General features: G+C 44.2%; 1 protein-coding gene across 10 annotated transcripts in view; it reads right to left on the bottom strand.

Moving 5' to 3' along the window:
- The window catches only part of ANKRD44 (ankyrin repeat domain 44), a 124,391-nt gene that overhangs the window by 73,328 nt on the left and 25,416 nt on the right, over window positions 1-25,647 (bottom strand). The gene's annotated exons all lie outside the window — the stretch shown is intronic.

Raw genomic sequence — 25,647 nt, 5'->3', positions numbered from 1 at the left:
TGTAACATTTTTCTTCTCCTCAGGAGAAGGTAAAATACTGTGTATTGTCAGATAGTTTGACCCTTTTTCCATCTGCCAGAGGCCTCCATCAGACACTTGGCTTTACAGGAAACGCTTGGCCTATTTAATTAGCATCAGCTACTTGACATGGAAAGTTGACTGAGAATAACACAGCATTCTTGAGACCTGCAGCATACACATAAGTCTCAACTCTCCTCCAACATACTACATCGAGCTTGTTGTATGAGAACCCACTATTTATTCTGCCTCTAAAGCAGGCTGTAACTCTCCAACCGCTGATACACACGAGGTAACTAGCTTACATCTCTCCAAAGGCCTTACTCCTTAGGCTCTTTTTTTCCCCACGACACTTAGTTTTTATAAATTCCTTGAATTGGGATCAATCACTGCTAACTGAAACAGTGAGACAAAGATGGCAGAGAGAGATCACAGTCTGTACATGAAAATAAAACAGATAAAAGCAGCATAAGTCAATACTCATCGAGTCATTGCTGCGCAATTGGCTCCAAGTAGCTGTTTTTCTACTTCGCCATTTCGTAATTTGGCTTTGTTTTTAAAAGCAGTAGTTTTAAAAGAAGAAGCATATGGCTGTTAAGGAATTTTTCACACCAATTGCATTAAGATCTGTCAGCATGTGTACGATACCAGGGCACATATAATGTCCTGATTAGGATAAACACGTCAGAAGCATGTTGAAGCACTGTTTCTGCAGCTGTAAGTCAGAGGTAAGAATGTGCAACTGCTGGTCAGCACAGGATAAGGGTGCTGTTCTGTTCACCAGCCAACAGTGACAACACAGAGCCTGAGCAGCCAGGTGTGTGTTCATGACAGGTGTCCAATGACCTGGACAGATAACACTCCTGATCTCCAGTGATATCCATACCTGTGCAAGAATGACTTCACCTTTAAGTAACTTATTTATTCCTGAAAGGTGAATAACAAAGTTTCCTAGCTATCAGAGTACAATATTTTTTTAAATCGTCTAAAACCCGTGACAGCATCATCAGATGGTTCTTCCATTAGCACACGTTCCTTAAGCATTCTTCAAGTTTAGAAGCTGGTAAGCAATCAAGTTGGAGAGAAAACAGAAAGCAAACGCAGCACAGCTTATGTGTCTCTATTACTAGAATTAAATAAGGGAACACGGAGTGACAAACAGCTGTCTCATCAGCTCAGTTCTCCAGAGCCTTCAAATTCCTAAAGAGAGTTTTAGCTGGAGGGTTCACATTTGTTTTTTTGAAAATATACACCAGCAGCTAACAAAAATAACTCTCCCCATTACTTCTCATTATCCTCCACACACCCGACGGACAGCACACAGAAAAGCAGACTATCAGCATGCTGCATTGCCAGGTTCTGCAGCCCCAGATGAGATGAAGCACTGCGCAGATGTCTCGTGCAGCATCTTAATTACTGTCAAAGCAGCTGATGAAGCCCCCAGCTTCCTAAACCAGCTAGTATTTTGTCAAGTAACTGTGACATCTGTTAACTATTTTGTCTTGACTCTAGGTGTCCTGACTCACTAACAAGGACTATTCAAGACTCATTTAGACAAATTCTCATTTTGACAGGAGCAGGAGGCAGATGGGTCAAGGATAGTCTCTCTGCCTGTTTGATACAATTATTCTTCACTCCTCTGAGTTAAAAGAAGTTATATATTGAACCCTAGCTTGCTCTAATGGCATTAAAGCATCTTACTGAACTGAGCATTTGGATGTCTGGGAACTCACATTTCCTCAGCTGGCAAGGCAGTGTAGCGAGACACACAACTGCATACAGCCCAACCGCAGCACACTGCACCTCCAGCCAGACAGAGATGGAGCTGATTCTATAATTAAACGTGACCTCGATTAATCATTTAGCGAGTGATGTGCAAACCAGAATATTTTGTACCCTTTCCCATGAGCATGCGGCCTGTAAACCAGCACAACCAAAACCCCTTGCACCCCTGCCTCCCCGCAACCTCTCACTGCCTCCCTCTCCCCCCTTCTCCGATCACCCTCTCCAAACCATTTCAAACTTGGACTCTCTTTGCCTCATTTTTGTGTCCCTGGAGCTGGAGTTTTTAGGATGATGGACACACTGCCCAGGAGTGAAAAGGAAAGGAAACCATAAAGAAATGGAGCAAGGCGCTACCATACATTGAGACAGCTGAAACTGTAACATCTATTTAGCCAAGCTTCCACGACACTGAAAAAGGAAATGACTGGGACTACTTCTTCACATGCACTGCAAGATTGAGCTCAGTGTTTCTGCTCATACCACCTCTGACACATCAGCATGGGCAGTGCAAAGCAAGCCTTCTGGCAGGCCTATTTCAGGCTGCTGCCTTGGCTCCAGCTCCTGGCTGCCTCCCATTTTTCATTACGTCGCCTATCAGCTGCCCCAAGAATTGCTTATGTTTCCAGGTGAAAGAAAGGTTACATCCTGCTGTTCCTGGAATTCTGAAAATCTGCACACAGAATATGCTGAGAGGGGACAACACACTTATCAGTTAAGGCACCAAAATAACTCTTGGCATGCTAAATTTAGATCACTTCTAAAAAGGAAGAGAGCTAAGTAAGTTTAAATGTGCTCACTCAATGGCCTTTCCTTCATTCTCACTACTGAAGATTGTTCATCGGCATCAATGTGAGGATACTTCGGGTTGTTGGTTTTTTGCGTGGTTTTTTTTTTTTTAAGTGCTTGTAGACCATATTGGAAAATTAGTTAATAAATACCATTTTGAAGTCTCATTAATCAAATGGAGACAAACACCCAGCATGCCACAGACTAGTTAAAATAAGGAAGCATTTTTTAAAGGAGACAAACATAAATATAGTAGCATAACATTTGTCACATTCACCAGCATTTGTTTCCCATTTTAGCACAGAGAAGTCTGCTGCAGACAGCCCAGTGAGACTGGCTTGAAGATAATTGATCTAATGGTATCCTAACTTTTTCTTGCCCTTTTCATTTTATTTCATCAACGTTTCTTGGGATTCTGTCTTGATACAAACTGCCCATTGTCTAACAGCTCACCAAGTACACATCAATGATACCAACTAAAAATAATCCTGTGTGCAGGGGAGAATCCTCTGGGGAACAACCAGATTCATGCTGGTTGCAAGCCTTCCCCCCACACCCACAGATGTGCTCCGCTCGGAGGCCCCATGTCCTCTGGAGACCACTGACATCCTGCCTTCACCCTACTGTATCAGTAGCAATGGCAACAAAAAAAATAAAGAGGACTGAAACGGAAATGTTGCAAGCTTATCTCCTTCCAGCTCTGCAGCTATGGTAAGCACAGCTCTGCACACCCGCAGGAGCAGCAATGCCTCCAGCACAGCAAGACTTCAGCAGTGCGAGGGGACTCCATCCATGCCGTGAGGGCTGCATCCGCTTCAGCCTGCCTTGATACTCATTGTGAACTTTAATATAAACCTTTTCATTTTCTGATTTAGAGCACTGTAAAGTGACATCTGATCCTGTAAGACCTTACTCAAAAAGTTTAGGACGTCTGCAGGCTAGCCGTGTCTGTTTTATATTAACACACACCACACCAAGACGACAGCTATGAAGCAGTGTGTGCCTTAATAAATGTGCAGATACTTCTGAACTACAAGTGACTACAAGCACGCTGGAGGCAGGAACAGAATATACAACCACCCCAACGCGTTACACAAACAGCTGGGCTGAAGGGAGGCGAGGACACTGTTCCCTATGGAGGAAAGCACTGCACGCCGTTCAGCAAGAAATCCAAAGCGCAGAGAACATGAAGCTGCAGCTTGCAAAGTGAACGCAAGTGAACAATGTTATGAAAGAGGAAGAGACCTCACATTAAGGATACAGCTTGCAAAACCCAAAAGAGTCCTTCTGCACTTGGGCTGCAGCTGGAGGGAGGCACCTGGTGTGTGGAAGCACATATCAAGGAAACTGAAATGGAGCTCTTAAGCATGAATTTCAGGGAAAATCCAAACAAATCAGAGCTACTCAGGCTGCCCAGAAGAAAACTTAATGGGAATGTGAGAACAAATTGCAACACTTAAAACGTTGATACTAAAAGAAATCATCTGCTTTCCACCTTTGAGTCACACAGAACTCAAATGGCCACACGCAAGCAAGCAACTCACCCTGCTCCATTAAAGTCAATGCAGGGTTATAACGTGAGAACTGCAAAAGTTCACTTCAAAAATAGATCTAATCCAGTGATAAGAGAAAGCCATCTTTTTTTGCAGGCTTCAGTAGGCAAGGGGTTGAGCATATGAAAGCAAGAGAGCCTGAAGGAAGTTCACACCACACTGACATAAATACAAAGCTGAACCCAAAAACGATAAGCTACAGCAGAGTGCAATTTCAAAAGAAAGCAAAGAACACAGGCAGCGCAGCCTTCCAGCTGGGCATTACATCATGAAGGGGCAGCTAATTTAAATGGTGTGCCACATGGTGCTAGGGATATTTCAGCTGAAATCAATAAAAATGCGTACATCACAGAAGTTCAAGGGGTGGCAAGTGTCTAGAGAGAAACACACTGACTCATGGCAGTCCCAACAGACCTTCAGACCCCATTTGGTTCAATCGTCAGGAGGTAATTTCAGCTGTGATTCTCTTCCCATGAGCTCAGACATAACACTTTCCTAAGGAAGGATGCAGTTTGCAGCATGGACTCACACACTCCCATATCTTGTTTTCAGTCTTGTCTTCTAGTGTTCAGGTGACTTCTCCCTGTGCTGCACATCACACACATGCCTGCTGCAAGGCAGCTCACCCCACTGCACTCACACGCCATCCCAGTTGTCCAGCTTGTACGCACTTCCAGCAAACCCCCCAGCTAACTTTATTCTACTTGGTGTGCATCAAACACAATTCAAGGAAATTAAACACAAGTGTTTATGTCTCCTGATTTCTCTTGAAGGATCATGGAGCTCACTGTGCTTTTGCAGGAGACTGCCATCAGCTATCACCATTTCCATAAACCGGTAGAATCCTCTGCAGATTTTCATCTTCCACATTCACCTTCTGTCCAGCTAGCATAAGATTCAAATTAAAAATGTTTGACTCCTGAGGCCAATTACAGTGTTGTTTCTACTAACAGCAGAGTAACAACACGTGAGCACACGGATCAGTCCGTAACAACATTCTGTCTCTTCCCCTCTACTCTGCAGCACAAGTGCATGTTGCATCTCTGTTTTGAATCTGAAACAGATCAGCTTGATTCAACATATCCTAATATCCTCATACTCATCAACAATCAAATTGATGAAGCTGACAGGAAAAAAGAATTAAGAATGTAAAAATCAACCTTTGCTGATGAATGTAGCATGAGGCCAAACAAATGAAATGGAAATTGAAAATGCTTTCCAAATTGGCTGCAGTTCAGAAACCAGCTCAAGATCTGCCAAGCACAAAGGATCTGATGTTGACAGATCCAGCACCTCCAAAATGACCCAAATTAAACTGAAAGTTGAGCTGGAGAGCTGCCCTCTGCCCTCCCCCCCCCCCCACTCCTGGGGTTATGGTCCAGAGCTCACACCCAGCCAGACCAAAGCCAGCACTGGGCTGGACCTGCAGCTCTGCATGGGGGTCCCCAGGAGGGCAGTCAGGATCTTCACTGGCCTCATGTGTAAGCTAATTCAGACTTCTGAGTTGGACATCCTGCCAAACAGAGCAGGTCAAACACATAAAGCAGTAAAAGCAGAGTGAAACAGGAAATCTTTCATCTCCTTCCATGCCATAGCTGCACGTAGATCATGGAGGGGAGACATTTCTGATGCATCTAACTCCAGTCTCCTGGTCCCCAAAGCTGTTTGAGTCCTAGAGGCACTTCAGCATTTCTCACTATAATATTCTTTATGTCTCTACTAAAGAAGAAAAAAAAAACCCACAACACACTGAACAACATCAAATATTTGAATTGAGCTCAGTAAACCAAGAGCAAGACATTTCTAATCAAGGGCATCTTAAAAAGATGCTGCAGTGTCACTGTGCTACATTTCAACTCTGCAAACAGAGCTGTCACTGGCTAACCTGCTGCTCTGACACAGTTTTTGAGAAAAGCCTCAGGAAATACTTCAGGCAGGTTTGTGTGAAGCAAGGAAAAATCAAATGCCATTTCTAAATGGCTGCATCTGACTCCAGCAGCCCAGCCCGCCTGAGATGACATAAGCACCACATGCACAGCTTGCCCTGGTAGGAGGCAACGACTGAGCACATGCCAGGCTCTGTGCAATTTTGTGCCGGGGGCTATCTGACTCCAGCTTTGTTCTGCTTGCTGTAAGAAGAGAGCAGAAGCTGGTCACCCCATGCTCCAAGCCCACTGAGCAGTGCCTGACAGAGATAAGGGGGAAGCAATCACAGCTGGATGTCCCATCTGCCTCCAGCGGGGCTCCACGCAGACTGGATGAATGCAGTTATGCACAGCCCTGAGCCAGCCCATGTCCTGCACCGTTCCATCCGTATCACCAATTCTAGCCTTCGTACTGACCGAATGCAGCTCCTTTGCAGGTCCAGCTGACCCTTCCTGCACGGCTTCCTGAAGGTTATGACAGCTGGGAGAGCAAGTAGCCTGGGGGTGGGGGGGGAACATGCCTAGTAACCACCACAAAACGTCAAGCACAAAAGAGCAAAGCATTACAAACACTGTGTTCTTCACCATTTTTCTAAGCATGAGAGTGAAGACAAATGGCCCTGGCTATTCAAACACAGCAGCTCTCTGATGACTTGCTGCAGCTTCCCTCCTGGCTATGCTGGTAGTGATATAGGCTTACTTTGCCACTACAATGTCATTCCACACAGATTTGTCCATTCCAAGGAAGACTACCTGCCCGCTGTAACAACTTAGTTGCCCAGTTAATTACCAGTGTTAATTTGCCCAGCAGCTCTCGTGCTGCTATCAGGAAGCATGGCCCAGTTTTTACACATTGACAGAGAACTATCACATTCCTTAGCTGGAAAGGTTACATGACTGCAACAGGACAGCTTTATGAAAATTAGCACAATCACTTCAGTTCAAACCACTGCATATGGCACTATCCAAAATAAGTTATTAAAAAAAAAAAATCTGTGCTTCTAAAATTCTGAGAATTATGCTCTGAATTACAAATCTCAAGTAACACTGACCCTCAGAGTGGTGATGATTTCACACATCCTGAACCTGTTTCCAGGTTTCTGCATTTGCGAAGCACTTAAAATAATTCTCCAGTACTTTTTGTTGAGTGATGGCATTATTAAACTTCCTAAGTAAACCAGCACTTAGAGAAGAATCGGTAAGAAGTTCTCTAAATGAACTCGCAGGCACCAGAACAAACAGAATGACAAGATAGAAAAAAAATCACCGTGATTCCCTCTGTACTCTCACTTCCACCCAAAAAAAGAATTTACATCAGCAGAGCATCAGGCACTTCCAAGGCTGTAAGGCATCACCGCGTTGGGACTGACATCTACAGGCCCACCACTAACCCCAAAAGCCAAATTTCCAGCCTCTTGCTAGTGCCTACTCCCTGCCATCACTGCTCATCTCACTCCCTGCTGCTGCATGAAGACACACACTCAGTTGGGAGTGAGCCCCTAGGAAAGCAGCTGGATGAGTGACAGCCCAATTCCTAGCGTGCCGCTGCCCGTGTCACAGCAAAACCCCAACCAACACCCCCAGTAACACAGAAAGCACAGTGACTAACACTCCACCAGGGGAAAAACCACCTCCCTTCCCCCAAAGATGTCACTGAACAAAGCAGCCACTAACAAGCCCTCAAGAAGAAAGCAAGCTAAGGAGTGGTAAAAATTAACACCAGGAACACAAAGACATTGGGCCCTTCAGAGACTCTCTCATGCTTCAGTAAGGCGCAATAAAAGCGAAATACAAATTTCAGGGTAACTTCTTCCTTGCTCTGGTTTCACAGTATACATATTTTCTCACCCAATTTTGTCTAATTTGCACTCTCATTTCCTGCCCTTCTTTTTCTTTGCTGTCGCTCCCAGTAAGGCCATTTTTTCTCCTGCAGAAATGATTCATTTTTAATGGGCACCATCAGTCTTTGTTCAGCCCTTGCTTACTGTGAGCAGAATGAACTTCTAACTGATCTTTTTACCAAATCATGTAAAGACATGTTGTTCATCAAACCCTATCTATGGAGGAAGTCTCCTTCTAAACCAGGCAGGAGGTAGCTGCCTCACTTCAGAAAGCATGAATTATTACTGCTTTTTCAGCATTTTAATTATGTTCTATTTACTGTCAAATAATCTTTCAACTTTAAAACTTGACACCACATAAATCTTCTGGAAATAGATAACATTTAGAGTTATTTTTTGGGTTTTTTTTTTTGTTGTTGTTGGTAGTGGTGGTGGGTTTTTTTAGATAAGTTTCCTTTTTAGGAAACTCTGAAATGTTTTTCTTATCCATCAACATCCTCTGCCTTGCCTGAAGAATGCATGGCTGCAATTCAAACTGCCTGTCTGCCCCTCAGAACTTGATGCATGGAGCACACTGCCTGCCACCCTAACCTGGAGACTTGGAGCAGCAGTCACGCACCACTGAGCCTGCTCTGAAAGCCACCTCACTTCAGCTCCTTGCGACCTGAAAAATTCAGATTCTGCCTATTCACTGCCTCTGCTCTAGAGGCCTGAACACCCATGTGTTTCACTATTTCGTTTCCCTGTTCAGAAACAGCCTGGGCAGGGATGAGCTCTGTTAGGTTCCAGTGTCCCCAGGCTCCCAACCTGCACCTCTGTGCTTGCAGGGCCACCAGGACAAGGCACATGCCATATCTGCTCCCACTGGTCTTGGGACAAAACCCATCAGTTAAGTGTTCAAGGAAACTGTGACAGCCCTGAAAACATTCAGCAGAGAGGAAAGAATTCCTCATACCACAGTCAGCCAGAGTTTGCTCATTGGAGCTCTGATATGGAGCAAAATATATGTATATATCCTCTCTTGCAAGAGTTGAAGCCAATTAAATTTGGCATACGAGAAAAACTGCAGTGCAGAGTGCTTGCTGTGCCCTGCACTGGAGTGCTGCTAAAGCTCTGGACATCAACACAAAGATGAAGTGATTCCACTTTGCTCTCAGAGCTTAGCTTTGCAAAAGTGGAAACATATTTCTGCCAGGAACATGAAATACGTTCAAAGACTGGGGTCCAAGAGAAAGCAGGTTTAAGACCTCTGCTTTTATAACAAACACTTTAATAACAACATTTTGTTCATTTGACTGCCTTGAAAAATAAATAACTGCCATAAATGGATGCCAACGACATACAGCTTTCTTGTAAACATTTCCTCAAGTACTCTGAGGAGAGAAAGCTTGAAGTGTGCTAACGTAGCGCAGAGCTGTCTGCGTTTTGGGACAACAGCCCTCTTCCTGTCATTAGCCTGGTTTTGTCAGTGTCAGCGACTCTGCTTTTCTTGAGATTTCCTAAAAGGTCCAAGGGAAATAAGCTGGGGGGTGGAAGGTGCAAAGAAAAGAAAAAGAAAGCAGCCTGAGAGACCAAATCAGCAGCAGTACGAGTAAGTGACATGATGCTGTGCTTCAGCTCAGCAAAGTGAAAACCCCAACCCACTCAACTTCAGCTTGAACAGGCTTTACAATTTAATCCCACAGGGAAAATGTCTAGCGTACGTACTGCATGGAAGTCATCAAAAGGAAGAGACAAGTCAGAGTCAACCCTGAGTGTCAGCTGATATTTCCTCCTCCACAGGGAGGAAGATTCTGGACAAAATCTATCACATAAAATGAATTTTCCTAAACACTGTAAATTAATTTTCACAAAGCAGTTGGGAAGGCACAAAAGATACATAACAGGACACCAAGCTTCTCCCTTTCAGAACACCAGCTTGCATCCGGTCTGTACTGATAACAGACAAACCTGCCACACTGGGCTTACCTCTTAATCTGGATTAGCATTCGTATCACTGAAAAGAACATGACTTCATAGAAAACTCAACTCCAAACAGAGCTTAATTCCTTAGAAAAGCATGATGTGGACAAGGAAATACAGCTAAAACGGTGTTTCCATTTACTGTGACCAATGCAAACCACATCCCTCAGTTGGAAGCAAGCACCTTACACTTAGGTGATGTTACAGCCCAAGACCTAGCATGGTTCCCAGAAAATTTATCTCATTTTCAAGAAATCACATTTATGCGATGCACTGGTACAATTCTTTTAGATGTCAGACTCATTTAATCAGATTGTTCTAAAAGGAAACAAGTAAGTAAGCAAAGCAGCCGAGAAGAGAGCCATAGAAACATGACCTTTTTTTCAACAGAACTGACAGTTCTTATTTATTCTGAGTAATACTTGGCTGAATACTAAAAGTTTGCAAGAAGCACAGGACAACCTCTTACATTTGAACCAGCAAGTTAAGGGAGAGGGAGGATGACATTCCACTTTTAGTTCTGCTGCCTAACAAGAGCTTTAGAAGGGTTTTCAAAATTTGTGTTATTTGTGGGGTTTTATTTTTAATTTTAGCCTGCATGGTTCACTGTGCAACCTAAAATACAGCAGAACTAAATCTGGCATAATTTGGTACAACTGGTACAATTTTGTCTATACAAGGAAGCAAAACAAAAAAGAGGAACCAAACCCAAATGCCTCGGCCTTGCAATGTCACGTCAAGAAACGCTGCTGGTGTAAGTGGAACATTGTGTAAATAAAATTCACATGCGGATGCACGTCCTGTAGGTGTTTATCCCAAAGCATAGAAATGGTCTTGGTGCAGCTGTGCTTTATCTGCTGGAAAAACTTTCATTTTTACCCTTCCAGGAGCATGGCATTTTTACCCAGAAACTGACTAGTCTTCATAGCCCAGACCAGTCATTTACTCTTGGGCCAGGGGCAGCTCTTGTCCTCTTTCATGTTTTGTTTTGGTGCTTTTCAGGGCTGCCGGTGAATCCCCTAAGATAGCCAAGGCAGAGGAGATACTCCTAGCAACAGCAGTAATGCTGAAAGATGTGCAACAGAGGAATTACAGCAGCACAGACATCTCTGTCAGACACACCCACTTACTGAGCACCTTCTTGATACCAATGGATGCTGGTATGTAAGGCTGACAACCCCTCGGGTCTCACCCTGGTAACCCATCTGTGGGCGGCACAGATGGAACTTCTCCCAGATTTGTCCAGACAAAGTTTCCCTGCCAACTAGGTCTGCAAACACTCAAGCCAAGGCAGTGCTGGGATCCGAACCAGGAGCCAGCCCTATCCGTTCAGGCTAGGTGGCAATCAGGCCACGGCCACCCTTGCTGTGAGGAGCAGCGGTGACGACTCATCACTCTCCTCAGCCAGGGCAGTCCTGATGAAAGCATCACCAGGCTGAGAAGCAGCAGCAATTCCTGCTTATCTTGCGAAAGTGAAGGTAAACACACACGGCCATCTTTTTTGCTTGAAAGATCGGAGGCTGTCATGAGATAGCACAACGCTAATTGCCTCATTTCAAGAGCCCTTCAGACAGGAAGGGGAGGAGAGAGGGAGAATCATTAAGGCTTTCTAATTATTACTTTAAACAAGAGCATCGCTCCAGGGCTGCTGAGGCCCCCAACACAGCAGCCCCCGGCCCACCGGCGAGGCAGCCCAGGGAAGCTGGCCCACAGCCCAGCGTTCCGAGGCTGCCAGCTATCACACAGCGCCGCTGGCACGGCTCCTGGAGCCAAGGAGCAAGGAGGAAAATTAACTCAGGTTTAATAAACACTGTAGGGTAAACACGATTTCACACGGACACCAGGCTGAAATGCTTCGTTTTTTCTTAAAGGCACAACATCTAGGAAACAGCACGCAGATCTTAAAACAGCAGTCTCCCATGCCCTTTCCTTGTGTCTGCCTAAAACAAAGATCCCCAAAAGGTGGTTTGCCCCCCATTTCAAGCACAGGACCACAGTGTCTCAGATGACACCAGAAGGAAATGAGAACAGGTAACAGCACCGTACTGAAGGCAAGTATCTGTTACAGCCAGCAGACAGGAGCACCCCTTGCATCAGATAACATTTCAGCCAAGACAAAAGCATCACTGGGGCAAGCGTTTCCAGACTCTGGACCAAAACAGAACTACACAGAGTACATAAAAAGACAGGACTCAACCTCATAGATCACAAGGAAAATGCATCTCCAAGATGTACCAACACAGAACCCTTTCTGCTGCTTTTGCATGTTTGGTGCCTGTATATTTTAGCGTTGCAAAATATCCACAAAAACACTTGGACAATAATTAAAAAGAAAAATGAATACATCTAACCAGTAGGGAAAAGCATAAAGGCACACAGGACACTTAACTGTCATGTAGTTTTCAGAGAGTATATGAAACAATCTCTTCCACATACAGAGCAAGAAACAATTAAAATACAGCATCTGTAAAAACAGCAGGGTGAACCTTGGCCTACAAGCACAGCATTCTTCTATGCTTCGTCAATCTGTTGTACGAAAAGCTATTCCAGCTCTTGAACTACACCTGAAAAACATAAGCAATGTCCTTTCCAGTGCAAGACTGGAACAGAGCAGTCAGCACTGCTCTGTTCACATGGCTGCCCCTCTCAGAAGACAGCAACATGAATGCCTTGATTTTGACACACCATCAATAGAAAATTCCTGCTGTCAATTACAATTGCTGTCAGAAATTATTCAAGCCATGCTAGCCTGAAGTTCCTCCCTGTCCATAAGTTAACAGAAATGCATCCACTAGCTCAGACCACTTCCTCCAGAGCAGCAAGAATAGCTGTAAAGATACCTTGGAGGAAGTTTTTGCTACCAGGTATCACTGAAAGCAGTTGAAAACACAAGATCCACAAACACAACCATATCAAAAGGCAGGAAATAGTGCTAAGTAAGTGACAAGTCAAGCCACTTCATTCCTAAGTTGTATTTTAGGTTAGTAGAAGAGCTGGCAATCTTTGCTTTGGAAGGGCAGTGCAAAAGGCTGCCATCCAAGTGAGTCCCATTTAAAGCAAGACTAAACTCTGCAGGCAAGTAGGGAATAAATCTTACGAGTAACTGCAGGTTACAGATAAATGCCAGCACATTTCATGAGATAAGACAGCCAAAATTTATACAAATATAAAAAAGGATAGATTTTTCATGAGGCAGAAAAACAAGAGATAAAGGAGGCTCCAGGAAACGTTGGTCTCGCTTCCAAAACATCACGGACACAGACAGGCTGAGGCAGAAGGGAGTCAATACATCTTCATAGCTTCGGAAGTCTGCAGCACAGCAAAGCCATGAGATGATGAAAATGCATGGCAGATAGGAATCCTGTAAACAGCAGAGTCAGACTGTGTACTCTGTGCTGACAAAAATAAGACCTATAGGCCTAAAGTAAATGAATGAATATGAGAAGGAAACGAGAAAAAAGGACCAAGCTGTATGTCTCACCACAGCAGTGGAATTAATGCAGAAATACCAGAACCCCTCTAGGGAGTTTCCCCTCTGTACACGCTTCCATATTACTTTGCAGCAGCCACACTTCAGCAGCAAGTGGGGAAAAAAAGCAAGAGGGCTCTGTCCCAGCTCATAGTCCAATTAACACATGGCAATTCAATAGACTGCAAACTCTTTACAGGTGTTGATCTATAAATCCATCCACCTGCATTTCTACAAATTTCCAGGAATATCCAGAGTGACAGACTGACAGGTCAGCATTCCCATACACACTGCATCAGAACAAAAACAGTTGTCTCATCAGCCCTGGCCAACAGGAAAGATCAATAAAGATTCTCAATTTAGACTCCAAACCAAATGCAGTGTGCTTCCTTTATCAAAGCAGGCAGATCGATTTTCCATATTGACAGAGACACAACAACATGAACTGGCGTAAACAAGTGACAATACTTATTTTGAAAAGAGAGGTGACAGAAGGCCAAAGATGGATCAGATCAATGACGGAAACTCATCAACCCAAATGGCACCTCCTACACCTGTTATTGGCACAGCTTATCAGCAACACAACTGTGGCTTTTTGCCACTAGGAAGCAAAGCCAGTCTTTTCATGAATGGAAAAGCTGGTACTGAGGAGATCTTACTGGGCAGCCCATGAGCAGGCTCAGGGAAAAAGAGGTTCTTCAGGAGCACTGCTGTTGCTTTACATTCCCACCTGGCTGCAGACCACTGCTCTCCAGCCCTCAGGTCTGTACTGTCACACACGCTTTACAAAAGTCACGTTTATTTTTTGCTGGCCACATCGTCCTGAAAGCAGAACTCAACCCTGTAATGGTTGAGACAGGGTTCTATTATTATCTACAGGAAAAGAATAAGATACTCATCTCAGGCACAGCGTAAACAACAAATGGGGAAAGGAGAAGCAGGGACCACACTGCAGCACTGCCATGTGGCACAGCATTTCCAGACACCAAAGCTCCTGGTGTTTGCCCCTTTACAGGCAGGCAAAGCAAGAGGCCAGGTCAGGGCATGCTGAGAGGACACTGAGGGACAGAACTAAAGGCTGAGCTCACTGTTGGGTGTGGGCCCTGCAGGCAGCAGGCTCCTTCACGGAGCCTGAACTGAACACGAAGCCAGAACTTCCCCACCGAGGAGATCAGCACAGGAAAGAATTTCTATTTGCATAAAAAGAGAAAAAGGGAAAATGTTTGCCATTCCACAGGCAAGTGATGTTAGCCAACCACGCTCGTGTGACTGCAGCTATGTGGGACAGAAAGAGACGCTGTGCGCTGACAGAGCCCAGCCTGGAGGCAAGGCAACTGCCCACAGAAGAGCAGGGCTGTCACAGACAGACACCATCCTTTCCCTCGCTAGGGGAACCACTGGGACCTGTCTGAGGTTGGGGAACTTCTAACAGCAGACAGCAGCGGGGGGCTGCCACCCCAGCCACCTCCCCTGCCTGCCCTCCCCAACAGCAAGTCCTCTTCAGACCAAAGAGAGAAGCATGTCCTGTTCGGTAGCTGCTCAAATGTTCCCAAATTACCCTAAAGAAAAATGAAGTCATTGAGACAGACCCTTGCTAAATGTTTCAAGTTTCTTCCATTTAAATGAACTAAAACCAAGAAAAGTTCCTGTAGAAATACAAGGTAACTTCTTGATGTTTTTGAGGGATAACTTGGAGTGAGAAAGCAGGAAAGCATGGGGAGGAACAATATGATAGCTTCAGGTAAGAACTCCAGCACTGGGTCTCCAGATGAACACGGGCCTTGAGAGTTCATGCAGCTGAAGCTTATTGCACAACTGAAGAAAGAGTTCAAGATAAACAAAACGCGCCCATGTTCAGCATCAGGTTTGGGAGCAGCTCCATCACTTCACTGCTCTTGAAAACAGTAGAAGAGATGCACTCATTTAGAAATGTATCACCACCGTTTATGACAGCATATAACCACCTCTCAAAGGAATCAGTTTCGGACCTGGGACAAAATTAGATGTGTTACAGCAAGGGTTTTCTTCTGAACACCTTCACGTTGCTTCCTGGCAGCACAGCTTGGCTGGCATAAAGGAAGGATATGCTGCAATACAGTGGCATTCACTGCAGTTATCCGTTTGCCTCAAAATACTGGCTTCTTCAAAACATCTTGGCTGGAGGAGGGAGGTGACAAATCATCACATCAAGGGGGTGGTAGGAGGAAGATGGGAATTTCCATTACCAACTACATGTTAGGTAATTCCATCCCTCCAAAAAAACCCAATACTGGAAAATGATGCTATATCAGTATGTAAGAAAAGAAAGACCATGACTTTTACGTGTCAAATTGTAACAGCAACACTTGCACTGCTTCTGGGTAAATCTAATCCTCAACCTGCATGGACACTATCAACTCTGAAGAAGTTCAGCTCCTTACATCCTTACAAATGACCCTTCTTTTTCAGCCCTGCTTGATCATCAGTTCTAATCAGAGATTTCTTCAATAAATCAAACAGCTATTCATAATTATTTTCACATCTGTAACTGTAAGCACTTACCTTCCATCTAAGGTATAGAAACAGACCAGGAAAAGATACACAAGAGTTTCCAAATAAATTTCTGCACAGGTAGATGTCCTATTAAAAAGTTCACAGCTCTAAGGAGACTTCGATTAAACAAACTATTGGACTGCAGGCTAAGCCTACCACAGAACACTAAAAGGTATGAGACAGTGTCCTGTTCACCAAGAAACTAGAATTAGAAAAGAAAGTTAGGCAACTTACTTCACAGTGGCCAACAGCTGCAGTGTGAATCTTCGTCCTACTTCACTCAGGTGAAAAATACTGCTTGTTTTCCCAGCTAAAGTAAGTTAACAAACACTACTTTGAGGATTGCCTACAGATAAATTAGTCTACTTCCGAACACCTATTAAAGCATTTTCCAAGTGCACTGAACCCTGCTACTACATCACTTTTCCATAAATCTTTGTTCTGTTTTCCTTTACAAACTGAAAAAAATATGAGAATTTTAATCTCTGTCTCTCTTTTGGTTTATACACGTGAGGAACAAAAGAGCTGCTGTAAAGATTAACATTTTTAATTGAGTAATGACAGGGTGAATCCCAGCTCAGCAGACAATAAACAGGGAATACAAAAGAAACACTTGCAAAACTCCTTAGCAGAGCTGGCACAGCAAAGGAACATCTCCAGCAACCAAAAAAAACTGAATTAAGCTAGGCATAACTTGATTACACAGGGCAAAAAAAGCAAGGGTGTTTCCTCCACCTAAAACATCAGGCTTGCTGATAAACAGCACGCAATGGCAAGTAGCCAAAAAATGCATCATAAATAGCAAGAGTGTTTTTGCTATTGAAAGACAACAGTGAAATGAGCTGGTCTACAGGAACCCAGCTGGGAAGAGATTTTCACAGAAGCACATTCAAGGATTTTTAAGTTTATAATTTCAAACATGTACACATGAAAAGGTTAATGTCCTGTTTTTTCTCCTCGGAGGTCATGAAGGAGGCAAAAATAAAGCACTCTTTGATTCCATCACAGCCTACACGGAGATGCTATTCAACAGCATGAAGCTGTCAGGAGAAAGACCAACTTCTTTAAGGAAATCCCAATGCTACAAACTTGTCTTCTATGAACTCCTCATGTAACAGATCTCTACTGCGTATTTTTCAAGATAAAATTACTTCATTACTTTTTAAAGCTTGTAAGTGCCTGAATTCCTGTGTTAAACAATAAGCATTAATCACTTTCCCAAGTCAAAGCTAGAAAAGCATATTTTAAGAAAATGCATCTTTGTAACCTTTGCACTTAACATGCATGTGTCACTGCTTTCCCCACACTCCAGCACACTTCAGTGCTTAACACCCCAGCAGCAATTTTATAATAAACCCTTTAAACAGCTTTGCACTTGTGCTGCAGTGTGATTAGTAAAAAGGAAAAGTTAATTAAAAATAACATGACAAGGTGTAACTATGTTCAATAAAATTCTCCATGAAGTTTAAGCTTTTTGATAATGAAATCTTATGGTATGCAAAAGGCTTTTCCTGCAGTTTCTGTTCTGAACACTGCCCACATGCTGCCTAGCATACTTACTGCTCCCTGTACTGGGCTGGGGGAACTGAGTCCCTTAAGGACAGCTGCATGTCACCAAGAGGACTGTGACAAGCTGAACTGCAAGGCTGCTATCTGCTACGTGGCCAGGCCAAAAACAATTCCACTTTTCACTGAGACACTGCTGTGAGAAGAGACAGCATGCCATTTCCCTGCAAGTAAGGGACTGCTACCTAACTAAATAGACACCTTGAACTAGGCACTGCAAATATACAGTTAGGCTGTTTTTATCCTCCCTTTCAGCACAGCCGAAGTCAGCTGAGTGGAGTGCATCCTTGTATTTACATCCAGCACTGCTTCCATCACAGAACAATTCCCACACAAGCAGCAATGCCAGGAGGCATGCACAGACAGGCCAACTGCTCTGCTGAGGTCCCACGTCATGATCCCAAGGTGGTGGTCTGGGTTTCAGCTACCTCACAGCCCAAAACCACAGGAGTGCAAAGCTGAGACCAGAAGGGCACAAAGAATGACAGCACTGGAGGGCTCGGGGTTCCTTTCCTTGCTTACTGAAGTAGATGCCTCCCTGCAGCCCTCCTCCTCCACCTCACTGGTCCTTAGGCAGCACCATTTAACCGATCACTGGGAATGAGGCTTCATTCAGCACCTTAAAATCGGCTCCCTCAGATTGCTCCCTGAGGCACTGGCAATGTTTTCAGCTAATAAGCGCTCATTGCTAAGGATGGAATTATTTATGGAACGGGTTGTATGTCTGATACCTCGTTAGTTGAACTGGTTTTCTTTAACATATGGAAGAGAGACTTGATAGCAGCAGCTTTGCTGTAGCTAGCTCTGCCCTGCAGCCACCTTCATTGCACAGAGGAGGCACGGACCACTGACACTGTGCCCAGAAACAGCCAGGAGCGCAGCACCAAGAGGGCAGGGACAAAGAGGTTCTACCATAACAGCCACTTACATACCTGATTTTACTCACCAACACCTTAAAAAAAAAAATAAGAACCATGGCTGACACAGAGAGAAGAAGAAAGGAAAGAAAGAGATTAACAGAGGTGAGAGCTCAGGTTCTGCTTGCAGCAAAAATTTTGCTCCTGGTAGAAAAAAAAATAGAGGAGTGACTTGAACTGCCATGTGCAGTCATCTCAACAGAGCAGACAGGAGCCCTAACAATCTGCCAGGAGACAGAAGTCTGTAAATTACATATGTGCCTCAAAGTGAGCACTGAGGTTACGTGCAGACAGAAAATGTTGAGTCTCAAGTCAAAGGCCAAAATTTTCCAGAGTTAAAGGAAGTAAACATGCATATAAAAGCCAACTTTTGTTCTGAAATCAGGCCTTTTTCAACTAAAAAGGCACAATATTGTTAAAAATATGAAAGGAAAAAAAAGCTCACATAAGACCCAGACTAATAGGCTCACAGTAATAATGATGACATTAATGGAGTTGTTTGGCATTTAAACAGGGATGAGCAGGACTTGGTTGTCATTTTCTTGTATTTAAGCCAAATACCTGTGAGCAATGTGTAGGAAAACAGCATCTAAACTTAAAACGGTATCGAAACAGCCTTGAGAATGGATATACCAGGCAATCATCACTAAGAAAATTTAACTGCAAAACTTGGAGTAGTTTTGTTATGTTGGGGACTTATTTCAGCTTTGGTTAACTATGTCAAAGGCAACTACACAAGGCTCCTGGATGTTGGTTAGGGTTCACTGTCATCTGAATTCATACAGAAAAGAAACACAGATGCACCAGTCCCCCAGCAGAGATGTTAGCCTTCAAGTTACTTATGATCCTTTGAAGATAAAGAGGAGAAAATAAAATTTAAAAAAGCTGGACATGGCTGCTGAAGAGCAACAATTAAAACACTGAAGCATGTAGCATCCATACAAATGCTGCCTCTACCTATTCCCTCCAACACATTCTGTGTCTGCTGTGCAGGTCCCAGCTCACCACAGACCACATGGAGCCAATTACAAGTTTAGTCATCAAGAAATTATGCCAAGCAGAATTTAACTTTGTGCTAGGTTGGACAATTCATCTCCTTTCAGCTTGGGCAGAGGCAGACAGTTTTGAAAATTGCCATTAATTACTGGGATCCTTCCACTGTGCTTCCTTAGGTCATGAAATGAGCTGTATTTTGAGGTCAGAGCATGCTGGTGTGGTCCCAGCAGCAGGGAGGAGCAGCTCTGCTGGTGCTCAGGGCACCAGTGTTCCTGCTGCCTACAGGACAGGAGACAAAGACTGGTCCTTTGGGATGCTCTCCTGTATAAGCAGACTATTTCCACACACACATTTTTAAACAGTGATAGTTCTTGCTCTCTGCAGTCAGCACCAGGCTCCCAAGGCTGATCTGGGGAAGTAAAGTATCGTAGAACTGTCTGAATTGGAAGCCTCCACGCCTGCAAAATCCACTGCACCTCTTTAAGTCTCCCACAAAGGCTCTTATTCTGAGAACAGCAGCTGAGACCCTGCAGAAGCTAGCCCCAAGGGCCCTTCTTTGGATTATTACTAAAACAAGCACAGGAGCATAGCAAACTCATTTGTTTATATCCTGTGCCATCTAAACCTAGGGCAACTGGTAAAGGCCAGATCAGGAAAACTACAGAAGAGACGACGCTTTTAACATCTATGCACCTGCCAAACTTCAGTAACAAGACAAGTCTTGCTTGTGCAAGTACCAAGAACTAGGAGGTTGGGATGACGATGCAAGAACACAGGCCTGTGCTACCTTTAATAATCACGTGAGCATTGCTCACCCTGAAAAGCAGCAGCAGACATGTCCAACACCTGACCAGGCCAGTCACTGGCCCTTCGCAGGTCTGAGTGCCTGGCTCAGACGGATCCCCAGCAGCAGCCTGGATGAACAGAGAACAAACAGCACTGACACACGGCAGCAGGGTTACCAATGATTTCCTCCACTGAGACACGGCCTGCTGTAATTAGGGCCGAGGAACGCAGCGTGGGCAGGGAGGGCCAGGCCACATCCGCAGCAGGGGCTCGGGCACACCAGCACCATGCTCCAACAGAGACACCAGGTCAACTCCACTCCTCTGCCTTACCTGCAGCTCAGGTGGCACTGCTAACGAGCAGAGAACGTCCTCATTCTTACTCAAGCTGCACCAGGCAAGGTGCGGTGCGGCACACCAGCCGCCGTGCAAAGTTAAATGCACTTACAGCTACACTTAGCAGAAATGTATCTTTTAGAGAGCTACTGGAAAGGATTTCTATTTTTATTTTATCTCTGTTCCTCCTGGAAACAAACAAGCATGCTTTAGCATAAATACTATTTGGGCAATGTTATTGTTATCTAATGAGCCCTAATGAATCCAGATAAGAGACTCACAGAGATGTTATCTCCCTCACGGATGCAGAGTTCACCAGGTAATTCATAGTCACAGCTGATAACTCTCATTATTTCCCGCACTAAAGACAGAGCAGCATTTTGCCACATTTATTTGGGGGGAAGGAGACGGAAGCAGCTTTAATTATATAAATTAAGTTAAACCATAGCGTGGAACAGACTGACCTCCCAGACCTTCAATTATGCAAGTAAGCCTGCCAAGTTCAGAACTGGATTTCTTCCAGTTTTTCCTGTGAAACTTGTGATTTTCTCCCATGTTATTACAACCCCCTATTTAATACAGGGATATAATCGGATCCCTATGCTTGTCCACAAGCGCAGTCTATTTTGTTCAACCGAGTTCTTGGGATATAATTGAACCTCTAAGGGTGGGTGGGTGCAGTTAATTTGTTTTGATCATGTTTCCTGTTTGTAACAACGCTCCATTTCTCTGCATAAAGGAATGAGATCATCACTAAGGCATGGAAGGAGCGAGTAGCATGTTTATAGCATCCACTTTGTTCTACCTGAAATTTAGGGATGTCATCACTTTGCAAGCCTTCAAAAATGCAACTGAGCTGAAGGTGCACATGGAAAACACAGCTTTACTTTGCAGGACAACTACGGCTGACATGTCTGCACCTGGAGAAGAGTTGTCTCTCGTTTTCCAAACCCTCCAAACAAGGCAAAAAGGAAGCTGAGAAGCTTCATGACAGAAAACACATTTTCTGAACACATCTGAAACTTTTGTTATGTGGCTGAACTTCTCTCTTCACCCAGAAGACAACTACTACACACAGAATTATTTTGTGCCAGCATGCACGCAAACGCATCGCTGTAGGTAGAAAGCTTGCAGTATCTTTCAAAGCTACCCTGTGGACACTCTCCAAACACACATCTAGTCATTTATATAACATGGAGGTAAGTCAACACACAGTGCCACTGCTCCTGCTGAACCCTCAGCTTTTCTATGTCCAGTAGAGGTTATCAGCATCACACAGTAAACGTCCCCCCCACACACATTCATGTCGATGCTACCTGAATATCACAACATTGAAATACAGTTAATTGCATGTTTAAGATCTAATCATTGATTTTCTTTCCAAAAGCAGCCTGCTTTCATTTTAGAAGGCCATGCTATGCTTAGTAAGTATGCACGAGAGGTGGGTCTCCAGCTTAAGAAAAGAAATGAAATTCACATCTCTAAAGACTCCAAGAGTTCTCAGCAGAACTGCAGCTCCAAGCAAGCAATGAAGTGTACAGATGGGCCTAAAACACCACTGATTCAAATGCCAAAAGCTCTGGGACGTTCCAAAACCTTCCCCAAACCCATTGCCACAGAGGGCTCAATGGCTGACTCGCCTGGTGCTCCTCGCATCAAGTGGCCCCCAGACTCCTTCTCACCAGCAGTTTTCACACATAGTACTTTCTAACCCAAACTTTAGCTCTCAGATAGACTCCTGTACAGTAGCTTAACGTCTGCTGCAGTCACAAAAGGGGAAGTGGGCACTTGCTGATGTGACTTGCAATGTTCTGATGCCAGCTCATTTAGCAAGAACTAGACTCTTATTTTCTAGCATTTCTGCTCCACATCTTCACCTAGCACTGCCTTTGTCACAGCTTGCATATACAGGAACCCAAGCGTCCCAAGCCAGCCATCCAAACCAGAAACACAAACACATTAATCTCTATTACAATACTGTAAAGCCTGTACAATCTCAGGCCATGAAATGTGTGATTCAGCTTACTTCTTTGCAGGGCAATGATGCACTGCCTTCTCTAGAAGCCGATTAATCTGCACCTGCCTATCCAGAAACACAGGTGACAACCACCTTGATGAGCAACTAGGCCAGAATGCCAAGCAGCGTGGCAATACACACAACTCAGATTGCTTCAAGCTGAACAAAGGCAACAAAAAACCTCCAGCATATTGCATTACCAAGATTAGTCATAGAAAATTAGGTAATGCTAGTACACCAGGAATAGCCACACAGATCTGATTTCGTGGACCAGTGGTTCTTGGACACTAGAAATGATGGCAGAAAAAACTATGCATATAAAAATTATCTGACACAGGGCAGAATACTGCAATTACAGAACTGTGTTGCTCTCAACCACAGCAAATTGATATATAATTTACATGTAAGAGAAGACTGCAGAGATTCATTTAAATTTGCAGTTAGTATCACAAGCAATGAGACATCCAGAAATTATACTTTTACTAATTAAAAATTCAGTAAAAGACTCTTTAGTGTCTAAAATAATACAGTTAACAAATAACTACTTGGCAGCTACATCACGTTCTCCCCTTTCGTATAGTGTTAAAACAGAAATAAATTCATCCTCCAATAATTGGAGTTAGTTGAAGTTCCAAGCCTGGTAGGGAGGAAAAGAGATTGCTTTTTAGTCCCACTGCAAGTGGATTAAATTAAAGTTTACTATCATACACAAAAAGGAACAACTCCTAGCTTTCAACCAGGGGCACACAAAGGAAAGGACAGTAGGTGTCTGTTCTGCTCCTGTTTTCCTTAACGCCAGGCATTTACCTGTGAACGCTCAAATACACTGGTACCAGAATTAAATCATTCACAGGGATTGCCAAGTAACAGGTCCAGGTGATTGTACACATAGTGAGGTGTAAAAAAGACAACTGTGTAACAGCTGAAAACACCATGTAAGACATTAGGACAGAAAGCAAGTAATACCATAACAAATAACTACACAAATAATTACTCAGGCTAACAATGCTGACGTCCCAGAAAACAACTAGAACAGAAATGACACCACTGTCAACCTTTACTACACAGAACATTTACCAAAACACCACCTTTCCCTCCTTTCCTCCCAAGCTCTCCATCACCTGATGGAGCAAATCCCCAGGAGGATGATAAACACACCCAAATTCCTCACATTAATGCAATATGTCAGAGTGAATATCTAAGCCATCTGATACTTCTCCATTTTCCATTCCATTCCCTCCAGCAGCATCTCAAAAGCCACTCAGGTTGCAGACTGCTGCTGCAGCCACAAGAAAGGCAGACTGAACCACAACCAGGAGATCATGCTCAAGCTTTATTTTCTCCTTCCGGCAAGGGAAAATGCAGGTGCACCAGCCCAGCAGCAGACATTCAGCATAGCGATAGAGGATGCCTTGATTAGAGCCATGCATAGGCAGAAACGCTGCTGTACTACTTTCTACCCAACTCTTTTCCTCCAATACAACACAAAAGCTCTGGAAGGTGCTCCATAACCTTCGCAGCTCCCATCAACATGCAAGAAAGAAATGAAACATGAACATCTCCTGAGCACACAAGGGGGGAAATGCTACACCCACCCATCAACTTTGCCCATTAACTCTGGTGGAGACAAGCTTCACTGGCTGTGTATCTAAAAGGTAAGTCCTGAACAGTAACAATATTTATCATTATTGTCACTGACCACCAAGGTAAACCCAGAAAGGTTTCACATTGGCTATTTAATGAAAGGTTAATTGTACGAAGTAAACCATGTTCAAACAATCTGGTTAACAATTGCAGAGGAGAGACTTCTATTTACCCTACAAGCAAACAAATGTATTTCATGTCAGTGCTGCAGGGCTGCTATCTCTGCCAGCAGAAGATAAATGCATTTCTCATGCTAGCCTGAGCCTGCACATGCTGCACAAACATACTGCGGAATAACAGCACATATGCAGGGAGTTCATAGCAGACCTGGGAAACAGATGGCCCCATACAGCACGCACAGCCCTCCCACAGCTCTGCCCTGCCACACAGCCTTCACCTTCACACAGCAAAGGAGAACAGCAATGAGTAAGATTATAGAATCATAAAGTCACTTAAGTTGAAAGGGACCTTTAAAGGTCACGCAGTCCAACTCCCTGATCAACATTCCCTCATACCCCATTCTTGCATACCCCTAAAGCACGCCAGTCCTGCTGGTCTTGCAAATCCCAGCAACCCCTTAAGATGCTAATTACTCAGTGGAGTGATTTAGACCAAGTCCTGCAGTAGTCCAGTACCCAACCTCTCTGGGAGTGGGGTGTGCACCACTGGCATCATCCTACCCCATGTTTTCTTTTCCTTTTCCTTTGTTTCTATTAACTCAAACTCAATCTCCACCAGCAGGGAGTAAGACAGGCCAACAGTGCATTGGAGATTTGCTCCTGCAGTCACTTACGCACTTCATTTATCTGGTTGAAAAGAGAAGGTAGAGCACTGCCATGCTGCTGCCATTCAATGATTTGATTCTCAAGATTTGGGGAAGCACTGGCAGGCACAGCCCAGAGGCATGAGCTGCTGGCCCACAAGGTGCATTTGGGCACATGTCCTATAATTGCTGCTAGGTTCCCAACTGTGCCCCAAGATTGTGAGAGATGCTGCACCAGCCACAATAAGGTCAGTCTTTTCACAGAGTCTACAGGAGGGAAAACAGTCAAATCTTAACAACACTGGACATAACACATGGGGATTTAAAGGAGAGAGAAGACACGCACCAGAAATAAATCAGACAGGACTAAGAAAGGTAAAATTACATAGCTCTAAGGCATCTTGCTAAGCAGCCTAAGAACGAAGGACAAGAATCAGCTGCTGCTTGTAATGCACCACATCCAACCTAAATCTTCCCTCCCTCAACTTAAAACCATTTCCCCTTGTCTTGCAGTTATCAAGGGGAAATGGTTTTAAGTTGAGGGAGGGAAGATTGAGGTTGGATGTCAGGGAGAAGTTCTTAACAGAGAGAGTGGTGAAATGCTGGAATAGGCTGCCCAGAGAGGTTGTGGATGCCCCGTCCCTTGGAGGTGTTCAAGGCCAGATTGGATGGGGCCCTGGGCAGCCTGGTCTAGTATTAAATGGGAGGTTGGCGGCCCTGCATGTGGCTGGGGGGGTTGGAGATTCACGATC

The sequence above is a fragment of the Lagopus muta genome, chromosome 8, assembly GCF_023343835.1.
Source record: "Lagopus muta isolate bLagMut1 chromosome 8, bLagMut1 primary, whole genome shotgun sequence".
NCBI classification, from domain to species: Eukaryota; Metazoa; Chordata; class Aves; order Galliformes; family Phasianidae; genus Lagopus; species Lagopus muta.
Note: the sequence above shows the minus strand (reverse complement) of the source record. Positions and strands in the feature narration are given on the sequence as shown.